This window comes from Oratosquilla oratoria, chromosome 38, assembly GCF_046742065.1.
Source record: "Oratosquilla oratoria isolate Oo_2021 chromosome 38, ASM4674206v1, whole genome shotgun sequence".
NCBI classification, from domain to species: Eukaryota; Metazoa; Arthropoda; class Malacostraca; order Stomatopoda; family Squillidae; genus Oratosquilla; species Oratosquilla oratoria.
The window spans coordinates 12423349-12445880 of record NC_134814.1 but is presented as its reverse complement, the minus strand read 5'-3'; the positions used below and the strand labels follow the sequence as shown (position 1 = coordinate 12445880).

The window sequence follows — 22532 nt, the reverse complement described above, 5'->3', positions numbered from 1 at the left end:
TCTATAAGAAAGATCAACAAAATCTTTATCTTGCATGAAAAAAAAGCTGGATGATAATGAAACATAAACTGGTACAATGCTAACATCTATAGATATATATAATGACTGAACTGTGGTACTAGATTAGTGAAGCTGTTGGTAAAATCCTTCTTCTCTTTTTACCACCTTATTCCAGCATTCAACAATGTCTCCATTACTAAATTTCATTTGAAGTCATTTGATGCCTACTCAGAGCTAATCTACAATGATTGTGTTTTATACATTTATCTTTGGTCAAGTATTACATTAGGATAGAAAATTACAACATTATAAACTTATAAACAAACTACAACACAAACACTTTGATCAATGCCTTACCAATGTCTTCCTTACTGCACCTCATACCATGGGAGAACAAGGGCCTAATGAGCCAGCCTTTACACTGTATTTCATTCTGTGTAGGTGCCGGGCCTTGCAACATCCCTTCTAAGCATCTCCCCACCACTAAGCCACATGCACGTTCAACATCCAGGAGCCAAGCCCACTGCCTTCCAACCACTCCACCACCTACACTCCGAACAGTGTCAGGTGTGGGTGTATCAACCTCTGTAATAAAATATGTGTAATAACAATTAAATATCAAATCTGTATGTGTATTTACATGTATCAGACAACACAACTGAAATAAACACAATCCAAACACAAATAAAGAAAACTACCTACAACATCACACTTATGTACCACCCACTACATTAGCCTCCAGGGTTATATCCTCCAACTCCAATCTCTCAACCCATTAAGGAACCATATACTGGCACATGACATCACTATACATCACCCAATTTGGCTAAACACACAAACAGTCGACCAAAGAGGACACAATATTCTTGAACAACTCCCTACCCTAAGCATATCAAATTCCAGCAACCACTCTACTAGATAAACTGAACATAATCAACAAGCAACTTCCCCAAAGATTAACACATTCCTCATAAACATCACCCAATTAGTATTAGAGGGACTAAACAAGAAAGCACCATCAGAAAAAATAGTTATAGTAGACAAAGAAAAACACATACTTCTCAAACACATCTATCTATTCTATTTGCGTAGCTCCCCTTCACACAAAATACAACTAGGTAAATATCTATATACCGAGAGCTTTTCCCCCTTATAAGGTAGGCAGCTATATCAAAGACATACCCATTCCCACCCATTTCACTTCTTTCCACCATCCCCTCCACCCCTCCTATTTTAGTTCCTCATGGATGATGGGTCATTCCTACATCTGCCAATTGCCCAGGGACAAATGCAATGCACAAGAACACAATACATCCACAGCAAGGCTGTTTCAGTTAATCAGCAATCCCACCCTCTGTTCCTTCATGCAAAAAGCTATCTTTTTTTTTCAGATCTCTTCTATAGTTATCCCTTTTAAGTTTCTCTTCATGACCTCTTGTTTTTCCATTGTCATTTTTAGTAAAGCATTCCTATCAAGGATTTCCATTCCTTTCATGATTCTATAAATAGTCAGTAGATCACCTCTTTCTCTTCTCTGCTCCAGTGTTGGTAGTTCCAATTTGGATAATCTTTGTTTGTATGTTAATTTGGAAAGAGCTGGTGCCAACTTTGTCATTGCTCTCTTATGCCTTGACTTCTCATAGGATGAGCACACAAAGAACAGGATACCTAGTCCTATCACACCTTCCCACTTTCTCGCCTTTTACAACTCACATAGTAATCACAGTGTCAGAATTCTTCCTCCCCATGTCACAGGGGACACAGGGGGAAAAGAGACAATTTCAAAGGAATAGCATAAAGGAGGGATAGTTGTAGTACAAAAGTAGTATAATTCCTCTATGTGTAGAAATTTTACTCTAACATAGACAAATGGTATATGGTTGTAGTCTATAGAAGTGCCCCAAAACAGTCCCTAAAGCATTGGCTGAATGCTACAATGTAATTAATACTGTATGATATATGCACTTTTCTGATGAAAACAAAAAATCTGTCTGGGAGATTATCAATGGCAATTTACAGATTTTATTCTGGTTGATGTCAGCAAATTTCAATCAACTGAAGTGTATTATATAATGTAGACAATACTGGCTCTGGATGTCTGTTCCACAGAATACCACATGAAAGCATACATCATTGGAACCAAAATATACAGAAATTAATATACAAGAAAAAACTGTAATTTCTAACCTGATGTCACATCTTCATGGTCGGTGAACCCAGTTACTGTAGCTATTGTTCTATTAGTAGCATCTAAAATAGGTAGTAGGCTCCTCAGAGGACCAAGGAGAGGGCGTACCAGATGAGTGGGAAAAAGCAGCAATGCATACATAACATGAGCTAACATTGATCCTGTGACACTGCTAAATACAACATCTGTAAAGAGTAAAAACTTTTATCAGTATTGTGTATCTTTTTACAAATATGAACTTCATGTATTTAACAAATTGATCCCTCCATACAGTGTGAATTCACATAAAGTAAATCTATATACCAAGGACTTTTTTCCCCTTATAAGGAAGGTAGCCAAGTGAAAGGCATGCACTTACTCCTACCCATTCCATTTCCACTCACCACCCTTGTCAAACTCTCATCTTAGCTCCTCATGGATGAAGGGTCATACTTATCTCCTGTCCACTGCCCAGGTTGCAACAGGACATAGCACATCCACAGGAAGGCTGCTTCTCTTATATGCCAACTTACTCTCTCCATCCCCTCAGAGTGAATACTATATTTTATTCACATTTTCATACAACAAAGAAGAACCATATTTTATGGTAGTATACAAAATAATTGCACACAACTTGTATAACTATGAGTAATTTATGCATAAAGTGAGACTTTGTCGAACAGGTTCATCTTATAAGTGCAAAATTATATACTGAGGGGATGCATGAGGAATTAACACACCATCTCTGTTTATAACTTAGGAAGCTTCTTTTCACAATTACATTAAGTACAAATACAAGTTCATAAACTAAGGTACATACATACATACATACATATACCAAAGGCTTTTTCCCCCTTACATGGGGGGTAGCCAATAAGAAAAAAAGCATAGAAACCACTCCCACCCATTCCATTCCCTACATATTCCACTCCCCTCCACCCTCTTCCCTCCCTCTTATCTTGGCACCTTCATACCAAGGGATTTTTCTCCCTTACAAGGGAGGAAGCCAAATCAAAAGGCAAGTACCCACTCCCACCCACTTCACAGCCACCCATTCCACTACCATCCACCATCCTTTCCTCCCTCTCACTTCAGCTCCTCATGTATCCTGCCCACTGCCCTAGGTCAGATGCAATGCAGACACAGTACATCCACAGCAAGGCCAGTTCACTTCATCAGCAACCCCCCTCTCCATCCACTTATGCAGAAAATAAGATGGGGAGAAATCCCTTCAGGCTGTGTTAAAATATTCACACATAACCACTACCTACCCCACCATCCTCTGCTTCCTCTCTTGTATCACAGTATCATTTATACACAACCACTCTCCACTCATCCTTATCTCCTACCTTCTCCCTTCTTTGCTCAACATACATTCCCCTCTTGCTAAACACCCCTTTCCCCCATCCATCCATTTCATCCTTAGTTTTCCCCTCAAGTTCACTCCATCCACCTATGTCTTCCACACTTCTTTTACTAATCTTTCTTCACTCATTCTTCCCATCCAAACCATCCCAATACTCTTTCATCAATCCTATCCGTCATATTCTTTTCTACCCACACTCTCTTCCTGACCTTGTTTCTCACTCTATCCAACCTTGTAATCCCCTTACACGTTGTAAATAGTATTATGAAGTTGTAAATAGTATTATGAAAAGTATAAAAACACAGGCTTGGTCTGTTAGCGATCATTCCAAATTACTGGAAGACACAAAGAATGCATTATCTGAGTTACTGATAGATAGAGGAAACATAGTAATTATGGATGACTTTAATGCAAAGGAAATATATTGGTGAAGAAATAACAATAAAAGGTGGAGTTAACTCTGGGGCAACATTCTACTGGATATGACCATTCATTATACATTGACTCAATGAGTCAAGGAAAATACCAGATATAGAAACAATGAAGAACTGTCAAGACTAGACCTAATATTCACATCTGAGCCTGAAATCGTGGACAAAATGAATTACAAGACACCAATTGGGAAGAGTGACCACATACTAATAACAGTTCAAACTTAAAGAACAAAATGATGTGAGAAGAAATGAGAAACATAGAGAAGGAAGATAAATGTACAACAAAATGGACTTTTTCAAAATGCCAACTGGGAAAAATTTTCAAATGAAGAAACAAAGATGGAAGAGAAATGGAACATATTTTAAGAAAAATACAAGGAGGGAACAGATAAATATGTACCTAAGAAGAAACAAAAATGGATTTACATAAAGTGTTGGTATAACAAAAAGTGTGTTGATGCTAAAGACAGAAGAGACAAAGCTTGGAAATAAGGGGAAAAGACAAAAAAATGACCAAATGGCAAACATAACATCAAACTAAGAAATTAATATGTAGATATATGCAGGGAGGAAAAAAAAAACTATGAAAAAGATATAATAGATATGTGCAAAGAACAACCCAAACTATTTTACAGATATGTAAATGACAAACTAAAAGACAAACACGGAATAATAAAACTGCGCAAAGGAAATAAAGAATATACAGAAGATGTAGAAATGGCTGAAGTTATGATCAGGCATTTTAGGTCTATATTTATAATTGAAAGCTCACAAATCTGGGATGAAGGACAGCGAGAAAGATCCCCCCAATGAAAGAAATAATGCTGACACAGAAAGAAATAAGGGACCAAATAAAAAACGTTGATGTCAGAAAGTCATACAGGCCTGAAGGAACAGCAAACTGGATATTGAAAGAATGTATAGATGAACTAACAAAATACACATGATAACTGACTTCTCACTCAAAGAAGAAAGAGTACCACAGGATTGGAAAAATGCAAATACTTTACCAATATACAAAGGAGACAAAGAAAATCCAACAAACTACAGACCAGTATCCCTTACTAGCACAATAGCAAAAATATGCAAGAAAGCTATTATAAATAAATGTTTTAAGCACTTGGAAGAGATCATGTACATACATACATATATCAAAGGCTTTTTTCCCCCTTACAAGGGAGGTAGGCAAAAAACAAAGGCATAGAAACCACTCCCACCCAATCCATCCCTATCATACTCCACCCCCCTCCACCCTGAATGATGGGTCATCCCTGCATCTTTCTTTTCCACTGCCCTGGGTCAGAAGCAGCATCACAAGACATAGCAAGGCTGCTTCATTAAATCAGCGACCCCCCTCTCTGTCCCCTCATGCAGAAAAGGAGAAGATGGGGAGAAATCCCTTCAGGCTGCATCAAATTTTTCTCACACATACTCCTACCCCCAAACCCCACCCATTCCACTTCATGGGAATAGTTTTATGCCTTTTTCTTTTTGACTACCTCCCTTGTAAGGGGGAAAAAGCCTTTGGTATATGTAATGTAATAATAATATATATAAATATATATATATACAACCACTCCTCGTTTAACGACGACAATTGGGACCAGCGCGCTGTCGTTAACTGTATTGGTCGTTAAGCCAAAGTGTATACATATACGTACATGTACTGTATGTACAATGTCCAGCAATACATGTATCTTTATTTTCGTGTATTCCCTCTTTTATACTGTACATTAAAGCTTTATTTACTGTTTATTTACGGTGGTTATGTTCCCGAAATTACCGTATATGACCAAATCTGTGTATGCTGACATTCCATATTGAATACCGGGGTATTTCTTTAGTTTTGACCATGGGCGCAATATAGTAATAGAAAATTAATTATCAATTTTGTAAATTAAAATGTATCAACGTAATATGCAATTTTGTGGGCGGAAATGAAAGTAAAAAATACCATGCTACAAGAAAATATGCTAATGAACGAAGTCGGTAGCATAGGATCAGGATGCCATCTTGTCGTCTGCCAACGTCTCTCACGACGACGACAACGAGGACGAGCCGGATGACATTTAATTTGCAGGTAATGATTTATCAAACACAGGTTAGGTTAGTTTAGTTTAGGTTAGGCGAATTTATCATCCTTTCATTTCCTCGACATCGGCATCTATCATAACAAACATGGTGTACCATTCGTCCGACATGACTTCGTTACTTACGAAATTTGTTTTAGCACCTTTTTTTTTATTTCCGCTCACAAAATTGCATACATTATAATTTACAAAATTAATAATTAATTTTCTATTGCTATATTGCGCCCTTGGTCGAAACTAAAAATTTACCACTACCGGTATATATTGTACCCCAGGTAGTTTTTCCAGCTTGCAGGATGGTTATGTAGACCTAAGCTTCAGAACACTTTACCTCACAGCTAATATCCACCGTACAAGTTCATTTATAACATCATACAAATTTGCCTCAGCCAACTTAATTATCGTACACAACGTCGTAACTTTGGAAGATTTAGGTTAAACGAATATTGGTCTGTCATAAAGCCCGTTGTTACTCCGAGTTGTCGTTAAACAAGGAGTGGGTGTACATATATATATATATATACATTAAACACTATATAATTACCTTTTCCTTAATGGGAATCATGATAGAGTAACCTACAATTCCAGGGAATTTTATGGAGTAACAGGAAACTAGTGGACATTGCTGGTTACCTGGTAGCCATGGGTCTCTTATAAGAGAGACCTGGGGCAACAAATTGATTGATTACATTATATAAACTAGGATAGAATACATAATAAAAACACTAAATTTCATACTATACCATGAATGAGATGGGCCAAATTGGGATGAGAAGAAAGAAATTGTGAAGTTTGTTCAAGAATGCATCCACACAAGGAAAACAGTTCACCCAGATGATCATGTAGCAGCTGAACACTAGGAGTGCTCTGTAAAAAAAAAAAAAAAAAAAATTACCAGCAGGGAAACATAGTTTCTACAATAATTATCAAGTCTTTTAGAAAGCTTCCTCACCAAATGATGAGAATAACCAGTAATACCTATATCCAGTTTTGGGGTATTGAGTGTATGGAGAAGACTCAGTTTTTTATGGATTGTTTGTGATACCCCTATGGACCAGAGCCACACATCATTCATTTAGGTTAAAATAATATCTCTACTCATAACAGAATTGATAGATGCATTTGTACTACTACTGTCTCCCCTTTATACTGTCCCATTGAACCTATTTTTTACCACTTCCTTGCTTGCACTTCTTCCTTACCTGATTCCTCTGTGATGGTGCTAGGAGGGGAGAAGAATGCTGCTACTGTATTCTCATGAATGTTATAAAAGGTGACTAAATTGGATGGAGTGAAGGGACTATGGATCCTTCACTCTGTATATTCAACCTACAAAATGTCAAGATATTGGAAGACCCCAAACAGAACCCTAGTAAATGCTCACTAAATGCATGTGGATGTACTTAAGATTGGAGCAAAAGGGAAGAGACTGGTAGTATGCCTGTGAGACAAAAAATGGATGTGTTAGTGTTGAGTGAAACAAAACTGAAAGGGAAGGCTGAGCTGACGTTTGGGAGCATGGTGGGTAGGGTGTCAGGAGTGGTGAGAGGAATAAAGAGTAAAGGAATATCACTGTTGGTAAGTGATGAGATAGGTGTGTGATGGAATAGAGACAAGTGTCACTAAAAATAATGTGGGTAAAGTCAAGACTGAAATGGATATATGAACATCTGTGAGGGTATATGACCCTGGTAGTGAGAAAAGTGAGGAGAAAAAACATCATGCACCAATTTAAATGACTGTATATAAAGTTTTGAGAGAAATGTAAATGTATTGATATTGGAGGATCTTGATGATAAGGTATGACATGAGCAATAGAGTAGGAGGGGGGTATGGTGGTGGCAGGAAGGAACTATAGCAGAGAGAGGACATTGGAGGTGTGTAATGAAAAGGAAATTATGACAGCAAAAAGTGTTTAAGACAAAAGACAAGCATAAGTATATTTACGCCTGGGTAGAGGGTGGGAGTTGAGTTTAGAGAGGTCAATGGACTATGTAGTGGTGCTCTAAAGGAGAATTAGAAATGTTCCAGACATTAATGTACTCAGGGGAGAGGCCAATGGATCATCAGATCATTATCTGGTAAAGTTGAGAGTGAAGGTCAAGTGGAAAAGGAAAAATATTAGTATTGAGGGTGACCAAACTAAATAATGGGGCAAAGGAGAAAGGATACCTTGCAAAATTGAGAGATACTGGGAGGTAGAAAAGAAAAAGAGATAAACAATAGAGGACAAATTCAGTTTGAAGGATTAAGTGCTAAAGTGTACATAGATGGTATATGGGATAAAAAGGATGGGAGGGAACAGAAAGAGAGGCTGTAAATGGTAGGATAAAGTGGTGAGGGCAGTGGTGTCAGAAAAGCAAGCATATGAAGAATAATAGAAAAGAAGATATGGGGAAGCATGTGAGAGGTACAGAATGAAAAGGGTGAGAACAATACACAAGGTGTGGGAGGCAAAAAGAAGAGTGGATGGAAATTGGGGTATGTATTTGATAGAGATTTACAAAAGAGAGAAAATATATATATATATATATATATATATATATATATATATATATATATATATATATATATATATATATATATATATATATGTTTTGGAAGAAAGTGAAAAGAGTGAGGGAGCAGACAAATGAGGAGGAAAGGATAGGCTAAAGGGTGCTAATGAACAGATGCTAATGAAAATGAAGGCAAGAGTAAGGTGGATAGAATATTTTGGGGAGTTGTTGAATGCAGAGGAGGATTTGTAGGGCTTGATTGTGGCAGTGAGAACAAAGGTGGAACAAAGAGCATAGAAAAAGATGAAAGTTAGTAAGGTATAGGTTATCATGTGGAGTATCTGATGAAATGAGGAGCAGCTATAGTGGATGGCTAATAAAACTGCTTGATCTGTGCCTAAGGGATGAAAAATCTTGGGTGGACTTGAAGAGTGCATGTACAGTTCCACTATGCAAAGGAAAAGGGGACAAGTATGAATGTAGTTATTGTTGTTGTTGAGGGATCAGCTTGCTAAGTGTTGTCAGTGAGGCATATAGAATGGTGATAACAAGAGGATTAGGAGGGGAACTGAGTGCAAGAAAGACTTGGGAGTTCTAGTGAATCCTGACCTTAAATCAAGGAAACATTGCATTAGTGCCAAGAGTATTAGGTTTCATTGCTAGGATGGTTATGAATAAAAGTCCAGAGGTAGTTATCAAGCCATCGGGCATTAGTTAGACCCATCTTTGACTATGTGGTGCAGTTTTGGCCTCCATCTCATAGCATGGATATCTACTCACTGCAATCAATGCAGAGAAGAATGACCAAAATAATACATGGGCTCAGAAGTTTACTGTACAAGGACAGGCTTAGGCACCTTAATTTACACTCTGGAAAGACACAGTGTGGGGTGATCTAATAGAGGTGTTCAAGTGGATCAAAGACAAAGGTCACTATATTAAGAAATTACTCTATCATATCATTTCAGTTACTTGATAAACAAAGCTCCCTTCCCATATGATACCAACTGAGTATTTCCTCCAACTTAGCAAAAAAGCACTGCACTTCAGAACTCGTTCTAGACTTCCATTCCAGACAGTGGTTCATCGGCATGCCTGACTGTCAGTAATTAGCACTCAATTTACTGTTCAGTGAGAATTGCATGCCTATTTCACTGAAGTGGTAAGCAATATCAAGGAGTATATCTTACATCTTCATACTGATGATGGGTACAGTATGCAAGGAGATGGGTATGAAGTGTGGCCAGTAGACGAATGAGATGGTGGGGATGAGTTCCTCCAGACTGATTAATAAGATCTTCAAACTGATTAGTTCCTCCTTCACTTACAACTTGCTTCAACTGATGTTCCTACAAATGAAAATATGCAAAGTTTGAGGTATATTGATATTCATCAATGAATAAGCCCCAAATCAATATCAAGAAAATCCACACAAACCTAAGTTACAATATTTTGCTTACAGCATGGAATCCTAAATTGACAAGCAAAATGTGCATTAGGTCCTGCGGTTGAATCAGTTCTTGTGAGTGAGTCCTTACTAAAGTATCACTGCCTTTGAGTTCATTTTCATTACTGCCATAATCAAGAATGGAAGCTATGTGACAGTGGTCCTCCAAACTTAGAACCAGGATACCCAACTGCAGACGCTATAAGAAAAAAAAAGTGACAATAATACTTAAAGAAATGCACTTAGTTAAAAACATGTTAATATATACTGTACAGTACAGAAATAATAAAAAAGAAAAAAAAGAGAAACACTGATCACACCTAGTAATTTTCTGAATTTCATCACCAATTGATTACCAAAGGCTTTTTCCCACATACATGGGGGGGTAACCAAGATGAAAGGCACACACCCATTCCCACCCATTCCACACATCAACCACCCTTTCCTCCTTCTCATCTTATCTCATTGTGGATGAAGTGTCATCCTTGTATCCTGCCCACTGCCCTGGGTCAGAAGCAAAGCAGCAAGACACAGTACATCCACAGTGAGGCAGCTTCACTTAATCAGCAAGCCCCTCTCCATCCCCTCATACGGAAATTAGAGATGGTGAGAAACCCCTTCAAGTTGTGTGAAAATATCATAGACACACAACCACTTTTGCTCCCCCATCCCCTTGCCCCCTCCCTTCCTTGCATTGAAGTATCGTCTATACACATGTCATGTAAGTATCATATGTTAGACCCAGAATTTTTGGATTCTTTTCTAAAAGAAATGTCTGGGCAACTGACTTTTTTTTTCATAGTTGTATGGAGTGAACCATGTTACCTTTGGTTTCTGGGGTGAAGCTTCCATTCTATTATTTCTGAACCATAGATTAATTACAAGTAGTTACATTTTATGACAACAAAGGATTAGCCATATAAGGCTGCTTCCCTAGTATGGGGGAAGAAGTTTTTGGTATATAGATAGTGATATAGAAATTTCTAGTAAATATATCAAATACTGCATTTTGTCTATCAAAAACCATACTTCTCCTCTTGAAAGATGTCCCCAGTCTTGTGGTGAATTAGGCAATAGTCGGTGGAGAAGATTCATTCGAACTGATAATGGTGGCAGGAGCAAAGGAGATGCAAGGCCATCACAAACTCCTGTTTCAATAAGGCTGGGAAGTTTTGCATCTACAAGACTGATAAAAAGTTGCATAATTTAGAACAAGTTACAATAATGTTGTACCTATTCTACATAGCCTGTTATAAAATATGTTAAGTCACTATGAATTCCAAATCATATTTCTAATTAAAATCTAAACACTATAGGTCAATAGAATATATATATATATATATATATATGTATATATATATATATATATATATATATATATATATATATGTATATATATATAAAAATATATATATATATATATATATATATATATATATATATATATATATATATACACACACACACACATAAAATACAAACCTAAAAAGAAGTTCTCTTAGAGCAGCTGCTTCGTTCCCTAAGAACATTGGAGACATTCCCCCAGCTAATGCAAGGGCTAAATGGGTATTCAACAGGCGAAGACAAAACAAGACAAACTGTTCTTGATCTCTGAGAGATAACACAAAAGATATAAAAGAACATATTAATTAATAAAGAAAATTACATGTCATAAGAGCTTGTAATTAATCATTTCAAGTAAGAGAGTGCAGCCAACACTGACTAAACTGACAGTGAAGGTACTCTAGGTAGGATAGAGACAGCAGCATGGGAAACTGGATATGCCAATCTCTGGCAACAGTGATCTGCTCACCAAAAATGCTATTTGTGTAGTTCTTTTTATGATTTATGTATATAAAGAATGTTTTGTTGCACTCTGAAAGGCAGTCTGTCTGTTGCTATGAGCCTCCTTTGCAGGAGATCCACAACTCTCAAGTGACCAGGAACAGCCACCAGGCAGGCCCAAAAGTCACTCAGGGACAAAATATTGAGTTGCTGTCAAGAAAATGCTAGTGTGGGACACTGTATTCTGTGTGGTGGTTACATCTTTGGCAGTTTAAATCTATGGCCAGGCCCATCAATTGTTGGTATTGTTTTAATGATGGATAGTGTTCTTTATATCTCATCCTTTACTAATAGCCCTAACATTTTCTTCCAAAGGATTACAAAGAAAGAGCATGCCAACAGGAGACCTTTTGGTCTATAATTAAGTTGGATTTGCAAAAAAAAAAAAATAATAATAATAATAAAATAAAATAAAATAAATAAAAATAATAATGATAAATACATACATATACCAAAGGGAGGTAGCCAAAAATCAAGGGCATAAAAACCACTCCCACCCATTTCATCCCCAATATACTCCACTCTCCTCCACCCTCTTCCCTGGGTCAGAACCAGTATCACAAGACACAGCACATCCACAGCGGTTGCGTCAATTTATTTCTCACACATACTCCCTCACCCCCCACCCCCTACCCACTCCCCCTCATGCATCACAGCATCATTCATACACAACCCCTCTCCATTCATCCCTATCTTTTGTCCTCTCCCATCCTTCCTCAACAGACATTCCCCTCTTTCCCAATGCCCCTTTTACCCCATCCATCCATCTCATCCTTGGTCATCCCCTCATGTTCACTCCTTCCACCTCTGCCTTACACACCTCTTTTACTATTCTTTCTTTACTCATTCTTTCCATGTGTCCAAACCATCCCAATATTCTTTCATCAACCCTATTTCCCTATTCCCTTTTCACCCCTTTTCTCCTCCTCACTTCCTCATCTCTCATTCTATCCAGCCTAGTAACCCCTATCATACTTCTCTGGCACCTCATCTCAAACATATCAAGAAATGTAGTATAATGTAATTTGGGAAAAGCAAAAACAGTGGGACAATATAAAATTGGTACAAAGGAAGTTAAAAAAGTCAACTCGGAAAGGGACCTAGGAGTAACTATCACCAATGACATGGCACCAGACAAACATATCACCAAATTAGTCATAGAAACCTTCAATTTATTAATATCAATGAAAGTGGCCTTTGATTACATGGAGGTAGAAATGGTAGAGAAAATATTAGTTACATTGATAAGATCAAAATTGGAGTATGCTGAGACACTATGGACACCTAGTACTAAAAAGAATATAAAGAAATTAGAATTCAAAGAGCAAAGACATAGATGTCACCAACACTCTCCAAATTGACATAAAAAAGACTGGACAAATTTGAACTACCAACCCTGGAACAAAGAAGAGAAAGAGGAGACCTACTAACCACCTACAGAATTATGAAAGGGATGGAAGTTCTTGATAGAGATGATTTACTGAAGTGGGATAGGAGAAAAACAAGAGGACATAAAAAGAAACTTAAAAAGGATAGTTATAGGAGAGATCTGAAAATGAATAGCTTTCCACACACTGGAACAAACTGAATGAGGAAACAGTGAGTGCAAAAACTATACAAGAATTTAAGATCAAACTGGATGCTGAAAGATACAAAAGTGGGTGACTACAAGCATAGCTCTCTTCCCGTAAAATACAACTAGGTAAATACACACATCCCTAAAGTGAGGTGGGAGAAAAATAAGAGGACACAAAAAGAAACATTCATAGCCAAGTGTCTAAAACTATCCACTTCCTCCAGTTTCTCTTCCTTAGTACTCACTTCCAGTCTGCTGCCACATTCTCCCCTTGTACATCCCAACACCTTACTTTTACCCACATTTATCTTCAACTTCCTTCTTTTGCACACTTTCCCAAACTCTGTCATTTACTTCCTCAATTCCTCCTCTGATCCTGCTACAAGTGCAGTGTCATCAGCAAATAACTGGATTATCTCTCAGTTTTCTCTATTTTCTTTAACCATCTCCAATCCCTGACCCACCACCATTGCATTTGCCTCTCGCAACACCCCATTCATGTATAAATTGAACAGCCAGGATGACATAACACATCTCTGATGAAGTCCCACCTTTACCTCAAACCACTCTCTCCATTTCTAATCCAAACACAAGCTCTACTACTCTCATAGAAACTCCTGACTGATCTTAATAGCTTTCCTTCTATCCCATATATCTGCAATATTTCTCACAGTGCCTTCATGTCTACCCTGTCGTAAGCCCTTTCCAGATCCATAGAAGCCCAAAATACATCCATACCTTTTCCTATAGCTTTCTCACATATTTATCTTACCACAAAATCTGAGCTACATAACCCCTACTTATCCTAAACCCACACTGTTCCTCACCAATTACTCCCTCTCTTACTCTACTATTCCTCTCAATCAAAACCCTCCCATAAGCCTTCCCAACTACACTTAACAAGCTGATCCCTCTGAAACTACTACACTCACACTTGTCCCCTTTTCCCTTGTAAAGTGGAACTATATAGGCACTCCTCCAGTCCTCCGGCACTCTACCCTCTCTTAAACAAACATTAAATAACCTCACCAGCCAGTCCACCATCACTGTACCTCCTTTTTTCAGACACTCTGCATGGCATCCATCCAACCCAGGTGCCTTACCTGCTCTCATCATCTTAACAGCTGCCTTCACTTCATCTTTCCTTATTTCTCCTCCATTTTCCTCATTCATCATAGTCATTTTCTTAGCACTTCCCACTGCAACTACCTTTCCCTCCCTATCCTCCTTCACATTTTTTTTTTTTCTACTTTCACATCGGTTCTCCTCTTTGCCTCCTTTATCTTATGCTTTACTTCTCTTTTTTCTTTGTACCTCTCATATGTTTCCCTTGTCCTATTTTATAACCAATCTGTGAAAGCTCATTTCTTTCTCTTCTCCAACCTTCTTTGCTTCCTCATCCTACCACTCACTACCCTTCCTTCTATTTCCTCCTGTCCTCCTTGTTCCACACACCATCTTTGCATACCTTGTGACTCCCTCCTTGAACCATCCCCATTCCTCCTCCACTCCTAGTTCTACTCTATCCTTCACTCCCTCCCACTCCTCTCTCAACTTCATCTTGTACTCTTTCTCCTTATCTTTCTCATTTAAGCAATTCACTCTAAGCACCTCCCTACCTTCTGTCCTTTCCTTTTTTCTCCATCTATCCTCCACTCTCAACTTACCTTCCACCAAAAAATTATCTGATATTCCCTCACTCTAACCCCTTAGAACATGTACATCCTTAACTCTTTCTACTATACTCCTGATTACCAATATATAGTCCATTAATGTTCTACCACCCTTCCATCCACCACAGAGTTAGGCAAAAAAAGGAACTGAATATTCAGAGAAATGGTACAGGACAGTAACAAGGGATGGGGGAGACAGCGTAACGGAGGGACAGTCCCAGTATAATAAAGTATCATCATTTCTCTATCACAGACAAAATTATGTGTGGCTCTGGTCAGTAAGGGTGCCCCATATAGACTCTAAAATATCAGCTGCATGCTACTTAGCCACAATAACATACAGCCAATAAAATTAAATCAAATTAATAAGTAAACAAATAAATAGATGATAATACATAATAAACATATAAATAATAAATAATAACCAGATATTTATTAATAAATTATAATACATAATAGATAAATAAATAAATAATAAAAATAAAAACAAATAATAAATGATAATGAATAAGTAATAACAACAAATAAAGCAAATGGTAGGCATTACAGCATACTGCTTAGGTACTTATCTAAATGAATCTCAACACTTTGAATTGTACTACATTGGAATACCTCTCCAGGAAGTTTATTCCATCCATTTACTACATGGATGGCAAATCTGTTTCTACTCCCAAATTAAATCTAATTCCTAACAGTTTGATGTCATTATTCCTTGTTTGATTTGTGTCCAGTGTTAAAATTACATCACTTTTAATGTTGTCAATTCCTTTTAGAATTTTAAAGACATGTATCAAATCACCCGAGTCTACGCTTTTTTTAGGGAAAATAGATTCAAATGTTTAAATTGATTTTTATGAGATTTATTTCTGATATTTGGAATCAGTTTTGTGGTTTGCTGTTGTACTTTTTTCAATCTGTCAATGTCTTTAATGGGATTCAGTGACCATTCAGAAACAACATATTTCAAATGTGGACAAAATTTATATTGCTTGTTAATGATGGATGGACTTTTAAAATCAAAAGATTGCACAATTAGTTCCTAGAATCTTATTTGCTTCCTCTAAGGTGGAAAAACATTGCTTAGATGATTTGAGATTATCACTGATAATTACACTGAGATCCTTTTCAATATCCACTTTTATTTATGAATTTCCAAATAACTTGTAATCACACTTATTGTTTTTTTTACCTATGTGCATTACTTTACACGTGTGTTAAATTTCATTAGCCATTTTTCAGACCATTGCTGTAGTTTATCTAAATTTTCTTGCATATCTAATTGGTTTTAATCATTTGCCATTCTGCACAGTTTTGTAACATCAGCAAGTTTGGAGACCATAAATTTCAGTTCATGGTCTATATTATCTATATACACTATGAATAGAAGTGGTCCAAGAATAGAAACCTGAGGAACTCCACTCATAACATTTTTCCATCAAGAAGTTTTGCCATTTAGAACTCTGTTTATGATCGTTTAACCAATTACTTGTCCAGCTTAATAGGCTACCACATATTCCATGTGAAGCTAATTTGGCAAGTGGTTTTTCGTGCAGGTTGGTCTCAAAAGCCTTCTCAAAGTCCAGCTATATTTTATCTATATTGTTTCTTTTGCCATTATTTGAGATGACTGTGTAGTAGAATTTGATTAGGTTAGACTGTGTAGTAGAATTTGAATAGGTTAGTCACAAAAAAAAAAATTCAATCTGAATCCATACTGGCTCTCATTTATTACAGTTACCATCTAAATGGTATTTGATAGCATCTCTGATGATAGTTTCCATTATTTTTCCTATGATTCAGGTCAAGTTTATGGGTCTGTAGTTCATTGGCTTCTTTTTGTAATTATCAGTAATAACTTTAAAATATCTAAACATTGTATTTCTGCCCCAGAAAGAAACAAACAAATAAGTTGATGAGATTGATAGCACAATCTCTTGATTTCAAAAGCCCAGTTATCACTGCCAAAAGTATAGATAACCAGGTAATCTACCCTTGGAATATTATATTGTATGGTCCCTAGATCTCTGCAGGCATTAATAGATTGGAAAAGTAATACAATGGTAAGCCACAAAATTCATACCAAATATGATAAACAAAAAATATGAAATAATACAGTTCAAAGTTTAAACTGTATACCTATACATATTCTTTTTTATCCTACCTCATAATGGACCTAAAGGTCTTCTGTTGGCTTTATCACTGTAACTCATTAATCTTGGCACACTAGAAAATTCATATGGTTAAAAGCTTCCCTTAACATAATAGCCACAAAAAATATGTGACAATGAATATCACTGCCTATGAGTTAAATACAGAGTGCAAGTATGTACAAAGATTTTTTTTTACAATTAAACCTATTTGGAGGAAAAAAAAACTCAATGAATTACACCTATTGAACATACTTGGTTGAAGTGAAAGGATTTGGAGGAGAATGTTCTTCAGTTCCAAAATGACAAAAATTTTCTATAAAACGACGAAGAAGGGAAAAGGTTCCCTCCTGAAGATCAATGCAAAAAGGCCTATGCCATGATACCACTCTCCTGTAAAATGAGATATTCACATTATGAAATATTCATTATTAGTTCCTAGCTCTAGCCATTATATTGCCATTAAACAAAGAAAAACTCTGTTATTTCAACAATACAACACTGAATTCAATCCATACAGTCCATGTGATATCTATGGGGCCATCAATGTTTCTGTCACTACACTTGCCCCATAAAGGCTAGTAGCATTCAGGATTTATCACAAAAGTTGTGACATAAATACTACAATATATTTAAACCTTAGACATGAAAGCACTGGGAATGCCTATTAACAGTAAAAAGTGAAGAGACAGGTAAGTGTGTAGTGGAGTGGAAGGAGGTTTCTTCAAGGTTAATGTGGATGAAGGTGAAGCTGGGAAGGAAGATGTGGGTTTTTGTAAGTGCATATGGACCTGGTAGTGAGAAGAGTATAGAAGAAAGGGAGGCTTTTTGGTTGATAACAAATACAATGTTTAGGAAGAAAGTCAAGCATAAGTATACATGGGAGAGGGTGGTGGATGGAAGGGTGGTATATATAGCATTCATACAGTGGTAACTAGGAGTATAGAAGGAAGAGTTAAAGATGTACATGTTCTGAGGGGAGAGAGTGGGGGAATAGCAGATCATTTTTTGGTGGAACGTAAGTTGAGAGTGGAGGATAGGTGGAGAAAGAGAAGATCAGAAGGTAGGGAGGTACTTAGAGTGAACTGCTTGAATGAGAAAGAAAAGGAGAAGGAGTATAAGAAGAAGCTTAGAGAGGAGTGGGAGGGAGTGAAGGATAGAGTAGAACTAGGAATGGAGGAGGAATGGGGATGGTTCAAGGAGGGAGTCATAAGGTGTACAAAGATGGTGTGTGGAACAAGGCGGATAGAAGGAAATAGAAGGAAGGATAGTGAGTGGTGGGATGAGGAAGCAAAAAAGGGTGTAGGAGAGAAGAAGCAGTCTTTCATAGATTGGTTACAAATTAGGACGAGGGAATCATATGAGAGGTACAAAGTAAAGAGAAGAGAAGTAAAGCATAAGATAAGGGAGGCAAAGAGGAGAGCAGATGTGAAATGGGGTAAGAGTATGACAGAAAATTTTGAAAGTAATAAAAATGTTTTGGAAAGAAATTAAGAGAGGAAGAGGAAGTGAATCAAGGAGAGAAGAAAAAGTAAAAGGTGCACATAGAGAGATGATAATGGAAGAGAAGGCACTGAGAGGAAGGTGGGCAGAGTATTTTAGGGAGTTGCTAAATGTGAAGGAGGATAGGGAGGGAAAGGTAATGGCAGTGGGAAGTGCTAAGAAAATGAGCATGATGAGTGAGAAAAATGGAGGACAAATAAGGAATGATGCAGTGAGGGCAGCTGTTAAGATGATGAGAGCAAGTAAGGCACCTGGGTTGGATGGATGCCATGCAGAAGGTCTTAAAAAAAGGAGGTGCAGTGATAGTATACTATCTGGTAAGGTTTTTTAAGGTTTGTTTAAGAGAGGGTAGAGTGCCGGAGGACTGGAGGAGTGCCTGTATAGTTCCACTTTACAAGGGAAAGGGGGACAAGTGTGGGTGTAGTACTTACAGAGGGATCAGCTTGTTAAGTGTAGTTGGGAAGGCTTATGGGAGGGTCTTGATTAAGAGGATTAGGAGAGGAACAGAGGGAGTAATTGGTGAGGAACAGTGTGGGTTTAGGACAGGTAGGGGTTGTGTAGATCAGATTTTGTGGTAAGAGAGATATGTGAGAAAGCTAAAGTAAAAGGTAAGGATATATTTTGGGGTTCTATGGATTTGGAAAAGGCTTATGACAGGGTAGACAGGAAGGCACCATGGGAGGTATTGCAGATATATGGGATAGGAGGAAAGCTGTTATGAGCAGTCAAGAGTTTTTACAAGAGTAGGGCATGTGATAGAATTAGAAATGGAGAGAGTGAGTGGTTTGAGGTAAAGGTGGGACTTCGTCAGGGATGTGTTATGTCACAGTGGCTGTTCAATTTATACATGAATGGGGTGGTGCGAGAGGTGAATGCAAGGATAGTGGGTCAGAGATTGGGGATGGTTAAAGAAAAAGGAGAAAAGTGGGAGATAAGCCAGTTGTTGTTTGCTGATGATACTGCACTTGTAGCAGGATCAGAGGATGGATTGAGGAAGTTAGTGACAGAGTTTGGTAAGGTGTGCAAAAGAAGGCTGAAGGTAAATGTGGGTAAGAATTAAGGTGATGAGATGTACAAGGGGAGAAAGTGGCAGCAGACTGGAAGTGAATATTAAGGGAGAGAGACTGGAGGAAGTGGATAGTTTTAGATACTTGGATGTGAATGTGGCAGGAAAAAGAGGAGTGGGGGTGGAGGTAGAATGTAGATTAAGAGAAGCGAGTAAATGCCTTGGTGGATTAAAAAGTATAAAGAGAAATAGACACTTGGGAATGAATGCTAAGAGGAGATTGCATTTACCTTGTTGTATTTTAAGGGAGAGGGAGCTATGCTCATGGTGACCCATCTTTGTATCTCACAAGATCAAGTTTGTTCTTAAATTCTTGTATGGTGTTTGCACACACTATTTTTTCATCCAGTTTGTTCCAGATATCTATCACTCTGTGTGGGAAGCTATTCTTTTTCAGGTCTCTTCTGTAGCTGTCCTTTTTGAGTTTCTTTGCATGTCCTCTTGTTTTTCCTCTGTCCCACTTTAATAAGTCCTCTCTATCAAGGAGTTCCTTGCCTTTCATAATCCTGTAGATGGCTAGTAGGTCTCCTCGTTCCAGGGTCAGCAATTCCATTTCTGCCAATCTTTGTTCATATTTTGAAAGTGTTGCAGCCATCTTTGCCATTGCTCTTTGTATTCTTTCTAATTTTCTTATATTCTTTTTTGTACTGGGTGACCATATCATCACTGCATATTCCAGTTTTGACCTTACCAGTGTAATATTTTTTTCATCATTCCCCTCTCCAGGTATTTAAAAGCCACCTGTATTGATCTCAACAAATTGTATGTTTCTCTGACTATTTTATATATATGTTTATCTGGAGACATGTCTTTGATGATGATTACTCTTAGGTCCTTTTGAGAATTTACTTTCTTTAATTTTTTATGTCACTTTTATATTGTCCTGAATTTTCCTAAATTCAATTATAATGCATTTGTTGTTGTTGAATTCTATTTCCCATTCCTTGCTCCATTCTCAGACTTTGTTCAGATCACTTTGTAATGACTCAGTCTTTTTCGAAACTTATTTTCTTTCATAATTTTACGTCATCTGCAAAGAACTTCATGTAATATTCAATACTTTTGTCCATGTCATTTACACATATAGCAAACATTATCAGAACTAGCACTGACCCCTATGGGATGCCACTACTCATTTCTTCCCACTTTGAATATTTGCCCCTAAACACGACTCTCATTTTTCTTCCATGTAGGAAGTCCTCCATACAATTCAATAGTTTTCCATGTATGCCTCCTATTGTTTCCAGTTTATATGGCAATTTTCTGCGTGGTACCTTGTCAAATGCCTTTTGTAAGTCCAGGAAGGCACAGTCTGACCAGCTATCCCTTTCTTGCAATATATCTATCAATCTTGAATAGAAACAGATCAAATTAGTGGTACATGATCTTCTCTGTCTGAATCCAAATTGCCTCAGGTTCAGTATATTATTCTCCTCCAGACATTTTGTCCATCTATCTTTGATGATTCTCTCACAAATTTTAACTATTGTACTTGTGAGGGTCTAAATTTGTTGGATCTTCCTTATTTTCCCCCTTATATATTGGCATTATATTGCCATTTTTCCAGTCTTCTGGCAATTTTCCTTCTTTGAGTGAGCCTTCAATTACTTTGTATATTTTTCCTATTAGTTCATCTATACATTCCTTTAGTATCCAGTTTGCAACTCTGGGTCATATGACTTGTAAATGTCAAGCTTTAGTATTTGATTCCTTATTTCATTCTGAGTGACATTTAATTCCTTCATTGAGGGAGATCTTACTTCATTTCTGTGGTCACAATTTTGTAGATTTTCTTTTCCTTTGGTGAACACAGATTTGAAATGTTTGTTCATAATATTCGTCATTTCTATGTCCTCTGTGTATTTTCTATTACCCTGATGTAATTTAAGTATTTCCTGTTTGTTAAAAGCTTGCCATTTACATATCTACAAAATAATTTGGTTTGATCTTTACGTTTGTCTATTATGTCCTTTTCATAGTTTCTTCTTTCTTCCCTATGAATTTTTACATATTCATTTCTTAGTTTGGTGTATATTTTCCATTTATCAATTTTTTTCTTTTTTCCATCTTTTCCAGGCTTTATCTCTTGTCTTTTGCCTCTCTGCACTTTTTATTGTACTAGCATTTTATGTATACCCTTTCCTGTTTTTGTTTAGGTACATACTTGTCAACTCCTTCATTATAGATTTCCTTCCAAATTGCCCATTTCTCTTCCACCTTTGTTTCTTATCAAATTTTTCCAAATTTTTCTTCTTGAAAGAATTTTCCAAGTTTCCTAAAATCTGTTTTGTTATACATCAGTCTTCCTTTTCTGTGTTTTTCATTTATTTCTATAGTTGTTTCTTCATTTAATTCTAGTTCCATTAGTATATAATAACTTTTTTCCAATTGGTGTCTTGTATTCAATTTTATCCACAATTTCGGGTTCTGATGTGAATATCAAATCCAATCTCGATGGTTCATCGTTATTTCTATATCTAGTATTTGTGTCAATGTGTAATCAATGGTCATTTCCAGCAATATGTTTCCCCAATTATCTTCTCCACCTTTCACAGTCATTTCTTCCCAACATATTTCTTTTGAGTTAAAATCACCCATAATTACCAGATTTCCTTCTTTTTTTAATGTTTCATTTAGTGTTTGTCTTGTGTCTTCTAGCATTTTGGAGTGTTCACTTTCATTCCATTTGTGAGTTTTAGGTGGGACATCACTGCATACTT

The 22532-nt window shown here is 37.0% G+C and overlaps 1 pseudogene; it reads right to left on the bottom strand.

Moving 5' to 3' along the window:
* Positions 1–22532, bottom strand: part of LOC143019798 (putative E3 ubiquitin-protein ligase HERC1) — a 245512-nt pseudogene that overhangs the window by 125547 nt on the left and 97433 nt on the right.